This window comes from Talpa occidentalis, unplaced genomic scaffold, assembly GCF_014898055.3.
Source record: "Talpa occidentalis isolate TD23 unplaced genomic scaffold, MPIMG_talOcc4v2.1 talOcc4.13, whole genome shotgun sequence".
In the NCBI taxonomy this organism is placed as follows: domain Eukaryota; kingdom Metazoa; phylum Chordata; class Mammalia; order Eulipotyphla; family Talpidae; genus Talpa; species Talpa occidentalis.
The window spans coordinates 55,310,921-55,322,588 of NW_023601322.1; positions in this window are offsets into that span (position 1 = coordinate 55,310,921).

Genomic DNA, 11,668 nt, shown 5'->3' on the forward strand with positions numbered 1-11,668 from the left:
GTTTTAAAATTTCTTCTTGATATCCTTATTGATTGAGTGTCTTCCAGGAGTGTTTCAATCTTCCTACCATGAACGAGGAATGTTCCTTGTTTTCTTTTCATGGTTTATTTCTAGTTTGTTACCTTTATGTCAGAGAAGATAGTGGGTATGATTTTGATTTTATATGTATCTGTTGAAGTTTGTCTTGTGTCCCAGTATGTGATAACTCCTGGAAACAAGACATGTGCACTTGAGAAAAATGTGTACTCAGATATTTTTGGGTGCAGTGCCTATACATGTCTGTTAAGCACATTACAGGTCCTTATTTAGAGCTGTAGTGTCACTACCTGGACACCTCATTGCCGCTGGAGACAGGAGACATCTGGGAGGGGAGGGAAGAACAACAAAGGCAAAGCCAGCACAGCGCAAGGCAAAAGTCAAGTGGCAAGTTGCTTGTTAATTCATCTGAGCACAATGTGCCTTTGATTTTTCAGATCAGTCCATTGACATTTAGGGTGATTAGTGATATGAAGGGTTTGCTACTTCCATTCATCCTTTGTTTACCAATTGTTATGTATATTCATTGCTTCTATATTCATATTCTATCTGCCACTTTTGTTACATTTCTTATTGTCCCCTTTATGTGTTGTGTCTCTATTCCAGTTTTTTGCTAACCATGGGATTTGTATAGAATATCTCTTTTCTCAATAGCCCTTTTTCTGCTAATCTCATCTCATCTTCATTTGAATATACTGGTTCTGACTTCCACATTAATGTTGTTATTGTCAAAATTATCTCTTTTTATACTGTGAGATTTTTACCAAATTAAGGCATCTATATTTTATTGTTTATTTAATGTGTATCTTTTTTATATTTTTGTTTTATAATTCTTACATCATTTTTCATTTTTGCACAATGTGTGCATTTTCATTTTGGTTATATTCCCCATACAATTGCACCCCCCCCACCCCCCCCTTATTTTGACCCTAATCCTTCCTCTCCCCTCCCTCCTCCTCCCATAGTGTGTCTCTGGTTTATAGTTGCTTGTTGATTTTGATTTTTACTTCATATTAATTAGTCTTTTTCCTGGTTCCTTATTTAGGTTTTCTAAATTCCTGCTATGAGTGAGGCCATCTGGTATTTTTCTTTTTCTTTCTGACTTATTTTGCTGAGCCTGATCCCTTCTAGCTCCATCCATGTTGCTGCAAACTGCATGTGTTTATCTTTTTTGATTGCTGAGTAATATTGCATTGTGTGTATGTACCACATCTTCTTGACCCAGTCATCTATTTTGGGGCATTTGGGTTGTTTCCATAGCTTAGCTATTGTAAATAGTGCTGCTATAAACATAGGGGTGTAGGTGCCCTTTTGAATTTATGTTTCTGTGTCCTTTGGGTAAATATCTAGGAGTGGAATTGCTGGATCATATGGAAGCTCTATCTTTAGTAGGTTGAGGAATATCCACACAGCTCTCCTTAGTGGCAGGACCAGTTTGCATTCCCACCAGCAGTGCAAGAGAGTTCCTTTTTCTCCACATCCTCACCAACATTTGTTGTTGCTAGTTTTTTTAATGAGATACCATCTTACACCAGTAAGAATGGCACATATTAATTTGTATCTTCGTACACAGTTGTTCGTGTTTTGTACATATTTGATTTCTCCCCTCAGGTGCAGTCCAGTACTTCTCCCACACCATATCACTTAGAACCATCACCATACTCCCTTGTGCTATTCCCTTCCCCTATCTTGACTCCTCCTCTTCTCCTTCCCCTGCTGTATGCTAATTTTGACTTCTTCCTAACCCTTTTTTCAGCTTTCCTATAGTCCACCTATAAGTCTAGACACCTGAAATTTTTCTTTTTCCTTCTGACTCATTTCACCGACCATCATCCCTTCCAGATCCATCCATGTTGGGACCCGTTTTAGAACCCTAAAAAGCCACAGAAAAACAATTCAAAATAACCAACCAGTTTAGTAAAGTAGCAGGATACAAAATTAGCACGGAAAAATCAGTAGCCTTCCTATACACAATCAATCTGAAGAAGAAAAAAAATCAAGAAAACCATCCCTTTTATAATTGAAACAAAAAAATCAAATACTTGGAAATAAACCTAACAAAAGAGGTGAAGGAACTATACAAAGAAAATTATAAAACACTGTTAAGAGAAATAGAAGACACAAAGAAATGGAGAGTTATCCCCTGCTCATGGACTGGAACAATTAACATTATTAAAATGGCCATCCTATCAAAAGCAATTTACAGATTCAACGCTATGCCAATAAAAATCTCAATGACATTCTTCAAAGAAATAAAACAAATACTGATGAAATTTATGTGGAACCACACATGCACACACACACAAAAAAAATCTGAATAGCTAAAGCCCTACTGACGAAAACAAAGGAGAATGGAGGTATCACACTTCTAAACTTCAAGCTATACTACAAAGCCATAATAATTAAAACAGTTTGGTATTGGAACAAACACAGATACACAGAACAATGGAACAAAATAAAGAGCCCAGAAATAAAGCCACACTTACATGGACAAATAATCTTTGGCAAAGGAGCAACGAACATCCAATGGAACATGGACAATTTGTTCAAAAAACGGTGCTGGGAAAACTGGACCACCACATGCAAAAAAATGAAACTAGACCACTACCTTTCACAATGCATAAAAATCAACTCAAAATGGATAAAAGAACTGGACATAAGATCTGAAACCATAAAATAGATATAAGAAAATATAAGTAAAACACTATAAGACATAGATTTCAGTAACTCTTTATAAAGACTTGCCACCCAAAGCAGTGATAGTGAAGGCAAAGATAAACCCCTGGGATTACATCAAACTGAAAAGCTTCTGTACAGCAAAAGAGACATTAACCAAAACAAAAAGGCACCACACTGACTGGAAAAAAATTTTTGCGCTCCAGTCAACTGATAAGGGACTGATCATAAAAATATACAAAGAACTCACAAGACTCAATAAAAACAAAATAAACAATCCAGTCAAGAAATGGGCAGAAGAACTTAAAAGACATTTCTCGAAAGAGGAAATGCAAATGGCCAACAGGCATATGAAAAAATGTTCAACATCCCTTATAATCGGGGAAATGCAAATCAAAACCACATTGGATACCACCTGACACCAGTAAGAATGGCACATATCAAAAAAAACAAGCACAACAAATGTTGGCGAGGCTGTGGTGAAAAAGGAACTCTCTTACATTGCTGGTGGGAGTGCAAACTGGTCCAACCACAATGGAAAACTGTCTGGAGGGTCCTCAGTCTACTAAAAATGAAGCTACCATATGGCCCAGAAATTCCACTCTTAGGGATCTACCCAAAGGACACAAAAACATTGATTCAAAAGAACAACTGCACCCCTATGTTTACTGCAGCACTATTTACAATAGGCAGGACTTGGAAATAACCCAAATGCCCAAAAATAGATGACTGGATCAAGATGATGTGGTGTATATACTCAGCAACATGGATAGATCTAGAAGGAATTATGCTCAGTGAAATAAGTCAGAAGGAAAAAGAAAAATATTGGATGGTTTCACTGCTAGCAGGAATACAGGGGAACCAAATGAGACATCAGTGTAAAAAATAATAATATAAAAAACAAAAAAACAAGAATAGACAATTATAAGTCAGAGACATCCTGCAGGGGAGGAGGAGGGAGAGCTATCTGAGGTAGAGGGATGGAGGAGCACAGGGGACTGTGGTGATGGTGTACGGGTGCATTGGTGAAGGAAATTCTATGGTGACTACACCTGGGGAGGAGGAAGCAAATATTGTTTAAAAATGAATTGGTGGGAGTGCAAACTGGTCCAACCACTATGGAAAGCTGTGTGGAGATTTCTTGACCTACTAAACATAGAGCTTCCATATGATCCAGCAATTCCACTCCTAGGTATTTACCCAAAGGACACAGAAACATCAATTCCAAAGAGCACCTGCACACCTATGTTTATAGCAGCACTGTTTACAATAGCTAAGCTTTGGAAACAGCCCAAATGCCCAAAAGTAGATGACTGGATCAAGAAGATGTGGTACATATATACCATGGAATATTACTCGGCATTCAAAAAAGATAAACACATGCAATTTGCAGCAACATGGATGGCACTGGAAGGGATCATGCTCAGTGAAATAAGCCAAAAAGAAAAAGAAAAATACTAGATGGTCTCACTCATAGCAGGAATCTAGAAAACTTAAATAAGGGACCAGGAAAATGAATAACTATAAGAAAGTGAAAAATAAAAACCAACAAAAAACTATGAACCAGAGACACTTTTTGGGGGGTGGGGGGCGGGAGGGGAGGGATTGCGGTCAGAATGAGGGGGTTGCAATTGTATGGTGAATATAAAAATAAAATTTATTATAAAAAAATAAATAAAAATAAAATGTCAAAAAAATAAAAAATAAAAATGAATGTTATAAAAAAAATAAAAAGAAAAAAATGTTGCTGCAAATGGCATGAGTGTCTTTTTTGATAGGTGAGTAGTAGTCCATTATGTATATATGCCACATCTTCTTGAGCCAGTCATCTGTTTGGGGGCATTTAGGTTGAATCCATTTTTAACTACCATAAATAGTGCTGCAATAAATATAGGGGTTCAGGTTTCATTTTGAAATAATGTTGTTGTGTCCTTTGGCTAGATTCCTATATGGTAGGTCTGTTTTTAGTGCTCTGAGGGAACCTCCACACAATTGTCCATAGTGGCTAAGCCAGCTTGCTTCCCCACTAGTACTGTAAGAGTTTTCCTTTTTAGCAGCATTTGCTGTTTCCAGTGTTTTTAATGTGGGCCATTCTCACAAGTACGTGGCATTTCACTGATAATTAGTAATGTTAAACATTTTTTATGCCATTTGCATTTCCTCTTTGGAGAAGCATATTTGTAGCTTTTTGTTTATTTTTAAACTGGGTTTTTTGCTTTGTTTGAGTTGTATAAGTTCCTTGCAGATCTTTAATATCAGCTCCTTCTCAGTTGTATGGTGGGCAAATATCTTCTCCCATTCCTTGGGATTTGTTTTGGTTATGTCTCTTTTGCTGTATAGATGCTTTTTAGTTTGATGTATTCCCAGCTATTTTATCTTCTTCATTTTCCTGCTCCTGGAGATGTGTCCTCAAATATGTTTCTGAGGTGTATGTCATGGCCTTTTTCTATTTATTTTATGGTGTCAGGTCTTACATTCAAGTCTTTTACCCATGCTGATATGGTGTGAGACAGTACTCTAGTTTCATCCTTTTGCATGTGGTTGTCCAGTTTCCCCAGCACCATTGATTGATGGTGTATATTCTTTGCTCCCATGTCATAGACTAGTTGACTATGTATGCGTGGTTTTATTTCTGGGCTTTCAATTTGGTTCTATTGGTGTGCATGTCTCTGTTCCAATACCATACCTGTTTTTATTATTGGGGCTTTGCAGTATTGTTTGAAGTCTGGTAGTGTTATACCTCCATTCTTCCCCCTTTTAGTCAGGAGAGCTTTTGCTATTCAAGGATTTTTGTGATTCCATATGAATTTCAGCAATATTTGTTCCATTTCTTTGACGAATGCCATTGAGATTTTTATTGCAAGTTTATTGATCTGTAAATTTGCTATTTTGATAACTGTAATCCCATAGATGTCTGCTGGGTCCATGAGGTCTAGATCTTTATTTTAGGCTTTAGATCTTTATAATAAGGTCTTTAAGGATTTAGACTTTTATAATAAGGCCTTGCTTATTTTTTGTCTCACTGATCTGTTCATTGGTGAATGGGGTGTTGAGGTTTCCTACCCCATATGTATTTACTGTTTTGAACGTTGCTAGTGATTGTCTAATGCTTTGGTGCTCCATCATTTGGTGAGTATATGTTGAAGTGTTGTCTTCCTGGTATAGTGTCCCCTTTATATATAGTATCCATGTGTCTCTCCTGTCACCCTTTGTAGCTTAAAGTCTGTTTTATCTGATATTATAAATATGGCTGCCCCAGCCATCGTTGGGGGACCATTTGCATGTAGAATTGTTTTCCAAACCTTTACTTCAATCTGTTTATCTTTAGAAGTTGGGTGTGTTTCCTGGCAATAGCATAAGTTTGGATTCTGTTTTCTAATCCAACATGCTACTCTGTCTTTTGAATGTGACTTTAGTCCATTTGTGTTTATGGTGATTAGTGATAACATAGAAGGCTGTTTTGCTGTTCTGCTCATCGTTCTGTGGTTCTTATTCAATATCTTGCTGTTATTGCTATTCATTCTTGTGTTGGCTTAGATCTTAAGACTTCTTGTGTTATTTCTTAGAATTGGGGGTGAGTAGGAGCAAATTTCTTAAGCTTTTGTTTGAAAAAATAAAAAGATTTTGTTTGAGAAGTTCCTTATTTTTCCCTCATAAAGGAAGGAGGGCTTCACTGGATAAAGTATTTTTGCCTGGCATTTTTTGCCCTGGAGTTTTTTTAATATATTGCTCCATTCTTTTCTTGCTTGTATTTCTTGTCAGCCTAATTGGTTTACCAGACTCCCTATGAAAAGACTGACACTACCAAGTGTTGGCAAAAGCATGGAACAACTGGAACTTAGGAAAACTGCTTGGCAGTATCTATTATAGTAAAGCTGAACATAATGTACACACTGGAATTCTAAAATTCCTCTCCTAGGCAGTAATGTGTACCTTTATACATTAAAATTCATGCACTCGAATATCTGAGGCAGACTATTAAAAACAGTTCACAAACTGGAGATGAAGTCATAGAGCAAATGATTTTCAGGCTTTTCTGCCCTCCTGCCATTAGGATTGCCCTGCCTCATGGGGCACCTATATTTGTTATATTGCTGTAAGTTGTACTGTTTACTTCTGTGGGCTATGGCAGCAATATTGAGATATTTGCCAAGAGAAGCAAAGGCAGGAGAGAGGCAGGAGAGAGAAGGGGAGAAGAACACCAGAGACACCCCGAGTGAAGACTTGCTAGGGGCTAGGAGGCCTACTGGCCTCCTGGTCCCCCGGCACCCCTTCCTGCCATGTACCTGGTTGCTGTACTTCATGTAAAAGCTCAATACAAGCCTGAGAAAGCCGCCAAGGGCTCCAGGACTCTTCTTTACCCCATCTGCTGAATCTCAGAAAACCTGCTCTGTGCCCATCCTGCTACTACAGAAGTGAACCAAACGCCATCAGATCTACAACATGTGTTTTATTCACACAGTGAGAACAAAGCATGTATCAGGTTGTCAGAAGTCATGATGCATTTGTTTGAAAAACACAGAAGAAATACATGACTTTTCCAACAACCAAATACATATAGTGTCAACAAAAATCACACATTTTGAGCAAAGCTGCCAGTTACAGAACACTGTTTGATTACTGTTTGATTTCATTCACATAATGTCCGATGCCAGAAAAAACTAATCTATTCTCTTAGAAGTCAGGATAATGGTTGCCTACCCTTCGGGAGGTAGAAACTGGAAAAGAGCATGAGAGGGTGTCCTGGGTGCTGGCAATGTTTGTTTGTAGGGTAAATGGTTTTCAGGCTTTTCTGCCCTCCCACCATTAGGATTGCCCTGCCTGATGGGGCACCTGCAGTTGTTACATTGTTGTAAGCTGTGGGCCATGGGAGGAGTAATGAGGTAGTCACCAAGAGAAGGAGGAGACAGGCAGGAGAGAGAAAGGGATAAAGCAAGCCAGAAGAAGCCAGGGAATCCAGAGTGAAGACTTGGAGGGGGGCAGGGGTTGGAGGCCTACCAGCCTCCTGGCCTCCCAGTACCCCTGCCTACCATATACCTGGTTGCTGCACCACATGTAAGACTTCAATAAAAGCTTGAGAAAGGACCGAGGGCTTCAGGACTCCTCCTTTACACTCATGATTGGCTTGAATCATAGAAAACCTGCTCTGTGCCTTCCTGACACTACATTGTTGTTCTGGGTGCTGATTCTGTGCATTGTGTCCTAATTTGTTGGGGGAGAAGGGGAATACACAGACTATTTATGTAGATGTTAAACTTGTAGAAATGGTTAAAATGACATGCCTCTACCTGGATCGGAAGCTCAGAACGATGAAATGACTCCTACTCCCTGAGCCTCTCCCATTGTCCACTACACTCTTTCACACTTGCACTCGGCTACTAACTGCTCTTATAAAAGGTGAGAGTGAGAAGAAAACAAACACCCTCAATAACCCTGCCCCCACCTACCCAAACATAAAAACTGAATGCCATATGGTACAGGTCTGGTTGCTAAAGTAGTTCTACCAAAATGTAAAGTCCAAGTCTATTTTTATCACTTTTTACCCTCATTCTCTAGTGAGATCAAGTGGACATCTGCTCCCTCTGCCCAAAAGCTTCTTAATCAGGAATATTCCTCTCAAAGGACATAAATAACACTTCAAGTTGCAGGTACTGAAACAGCGAGGAGTCATGCAGGCCTCTCAGACACCCCTCGTGGTAGGTAAATGCAATTGGAGGGCAGGCCCAACTTGGCTGAGGGGTGTAGGGTAAAGAAAATGTCAGGCTTTTCTGCCCTTCCGCCATCAGGATAGATGATGGATCCTTGTCCTGAATGCATGCCTGATGGCGGGCACCTGGAATAGGGTGTGGGCATAGGTAGATGGGATTCAGCTGAGTTAAGACTGTGCTTTTAAGGGCGGCGTCACGGGGGGACGCCAGCAGCCCCAGCCAGCAGCAGCAGAACCTGAAGGAGAAGCCGAAGCAGAAGCAGAGAACGCCAGAGAGCCCAGATAGAGTGAAGACTTGCTGGGGGCTGGGAGGCCTGCCAGCCTCCCAGCCCCCCAGCCAGCACCCCTGCCTGCCATATGCCTGGTGAACCCCAAAATAAAAAACCTGCAAAACTACTGAGGACTCTGATTCCTCCTTTACCCGATCTGCATGGGATCAGAAAACCTGCCTTGTGCCCTGTCCTGCCCCTTACAATTGGCGTATGTCGGCAAGATCCATGCAGACGGGTATTGGAGCCCTCCGAAGACCTAGAGGGACTAAGGAGAACAGACTTTGCCTGTGACGACGCTGGAGGCACCATGGCGGTATAGAAGATGGATACGTCCACGAGCTACAGGATGAGACCTGGCGTGAAGGAGACGCCCGAAAGGACCAGCCAACGACACCGGAAATGACCAGCCAACGACACCGGAAAGGACCAGCCAATGACCCCTGAGGCAGCAGGCCATTGCTGAAGCAGGGAGAGGCCAATGGACTGATAGACTGATGAACTGATGATTTTGGACTGACAATCCCGCCAGAAGGCGGAGGACCTTAGCAGGTTATGTTTATTTTTTGAGAATCTGGGGGTGGCCAGTGGGCCTAGATGGCCAAAAGCAGCCTGTGTATGCCCAGTGGCCAGGTGGAGGAGAAAAGCCAACTAAGGTGGCAAAAGATGGTACTGATGCTAAGTTGAGAAGCCCTAAAGCGGCTGTTAAGCAGCCTGGGTATGCTGAAGCCCTGTGAGTCTCGTAAAATCACCTATGGGTGATGCCCTGCTCATTCTTGAGTGAGGGTGAGGAGCTGAGGAGCCCGTCCTTGGGGGACGGGTGGGGAATGTGGCTTGGGGTGGAGCCCAAGCCAAATGCAAAGTTTGGATCCCCAACCCATGTGCTGGTGCAGTGGGTTGGCTTGAGAGCAGGGGTCTGTGAGTCGCATGGGTGGCCATGAAGGCCGAGTGTTGGAGCGACTGCAGACAGAAACCCTGAGGGTTGGCGATTACCCCCAACAGAATAAAATTGCCAATCCCAGAGCTAGTGCATCCTGGGGGTGGATGCTGTGTGTGCCTTGTAGCCTAGACTACAGCCGGAGAAGGCCAGGAAGCCTGACGGCTCCTGGTATGTTATAGTAGATGCCGTGAGTGATTCCCCTCCCTTATATGAGCAGTGCCTTCGGCAGCAGATTTGGTGGCTCATCTGCTGGTACCAATAATTGTCTTTTGCACTTGGTTGGTGCCCTGCCTGGACTTATTTGTGTTGTGTTGTATTTTGTTATGTTGTATTTTGTTATTTGATGTATTTGCTTTTGTGGGCCATGGCTGCATTGTTTGTTTGCTTAGAAAATTGTATATACTGTATTGTATAGACTGTATGGCAGAAAATCCTGAGGGGGTGGACTGTAGGGTAAAGAAAATGTCAGGCTTTTCTGCCCTTCCGCCATCAGGATAGATGATGGATCCTTGTCCTGAATGCATGCCTGATGGCGGGCACCTGGAATAGGGTGTGGGCATAGGTAGATGGGATTCAGCTGAGTTAAGACTGTGCTTTTAAGGGCGGCGTCACGGGGGGACGCCAGCAGCCCCAGCCAGCAGCAGCAGAACCTGAAGGAGAAGCCGAAGCAGAAGCAGAGAACGCCAGAGAGCCCAGATAGAGTGAAGACTTGCTGGGGGCTGGGAGGCCTGCCAGCCTCCCAGCCCCCCAGCCAGCACCCCTGCCTGCCATATGCCTGGTGAACCCCAAAATAAAAAACCTGCAAAACTACTGAGGACTCTGATTCCTCCTTTACCCGATCTGCATGGGATCAGAAAACCTGCCTTGTGCCCTGTCCTGCCCCTTACAAGGGGAAACAGGGTGTTCAGATCTTGGGCCCCTTTGGTCAAACTTGTAACCACTCTGTGCCTTGTTATCCTCACCATTAAAATAAGGATAATGGGGCTAGCCGCATAGTTTTCAAAAGCATCCCAGTGAGTCAACACATGTTAGAACATTCAGAAAAGTGGCTCAGGATGCAGAAGGCTTTGGGGCCGATCCCAAAGTCCCCACAGTCAAGCTGTGCAGAGCACTCCTGGGCTGTCCCCCACACGGTCAGTAAAGCAGCGGGGACCAGGGACACCCCCTTCAGGGGTAAAGGGGAGCAGAGGAGAGATCTACAAGGATGTGAGATGGAGAAGAGCTGGCTGTCCCCCAGCCCCAGCACATCTGCTAAGTAAGTTTATCACTGAATAAATGAGAGCAGTCGCCAGCCACCTCCCTGAAAGACTTTGAAGAATCGGGTCTGCTGCTGCCAGAGGGCAAGAAGGAAGACACCTCCCAGGCATGTAGTAGCTGACCTAACAGCAAGTAGGGAGGTGGTAACATCACACACCCACACTTCCTATTTGACCAAATGGCCAGGAAACCCCACAACCACTGGGGTATAACTCCTATTATAGGGCCCTGGTCTCTACCTTGGAGCCCTTGAGACCTTGACTGTGACTGGCTCAAGACACAAAGTCTCAGACTGACGGCAATAAGTGGTTTATCAACAAAGGAAAAACCGATGTTCAACCGCTAGAATATTCACACCGGCGTATTCTCCAAGGAGGCAGACCTACCCAAGTAGCCGAATCTTCACCAGGAGGATACCTGAAGACATACCTGAAGGACATGAAGTCAGCGGGCTGGGACAGAAAGGAGGATGAATCCCCAGAAGAGTTCAGTGGGTGGGACTGGAGACCTGGCCACCTGGGAGCTGCCAACGCCGTGCTGCTTTCCCAGGGCTGATCAGCATCGCGCCCTGCCTCACAGCCGGGCCCACGCTGCACACCTCTGCTCCGAGGCTCTGTTAGCACCCATGTAGGGGACAATCCTACTTCCTCACATCACAGGTCTGGGGAGGAGGTAGGTTAGGAAACTCTGTGCCCGATACCTACCTTTCAGTCAGTAAACAGATTAGTTCTCGAGGCAATCCTTTTTCTCCCTGAAGGCAAGTTTCTGCGGGGGGGGGGGGGG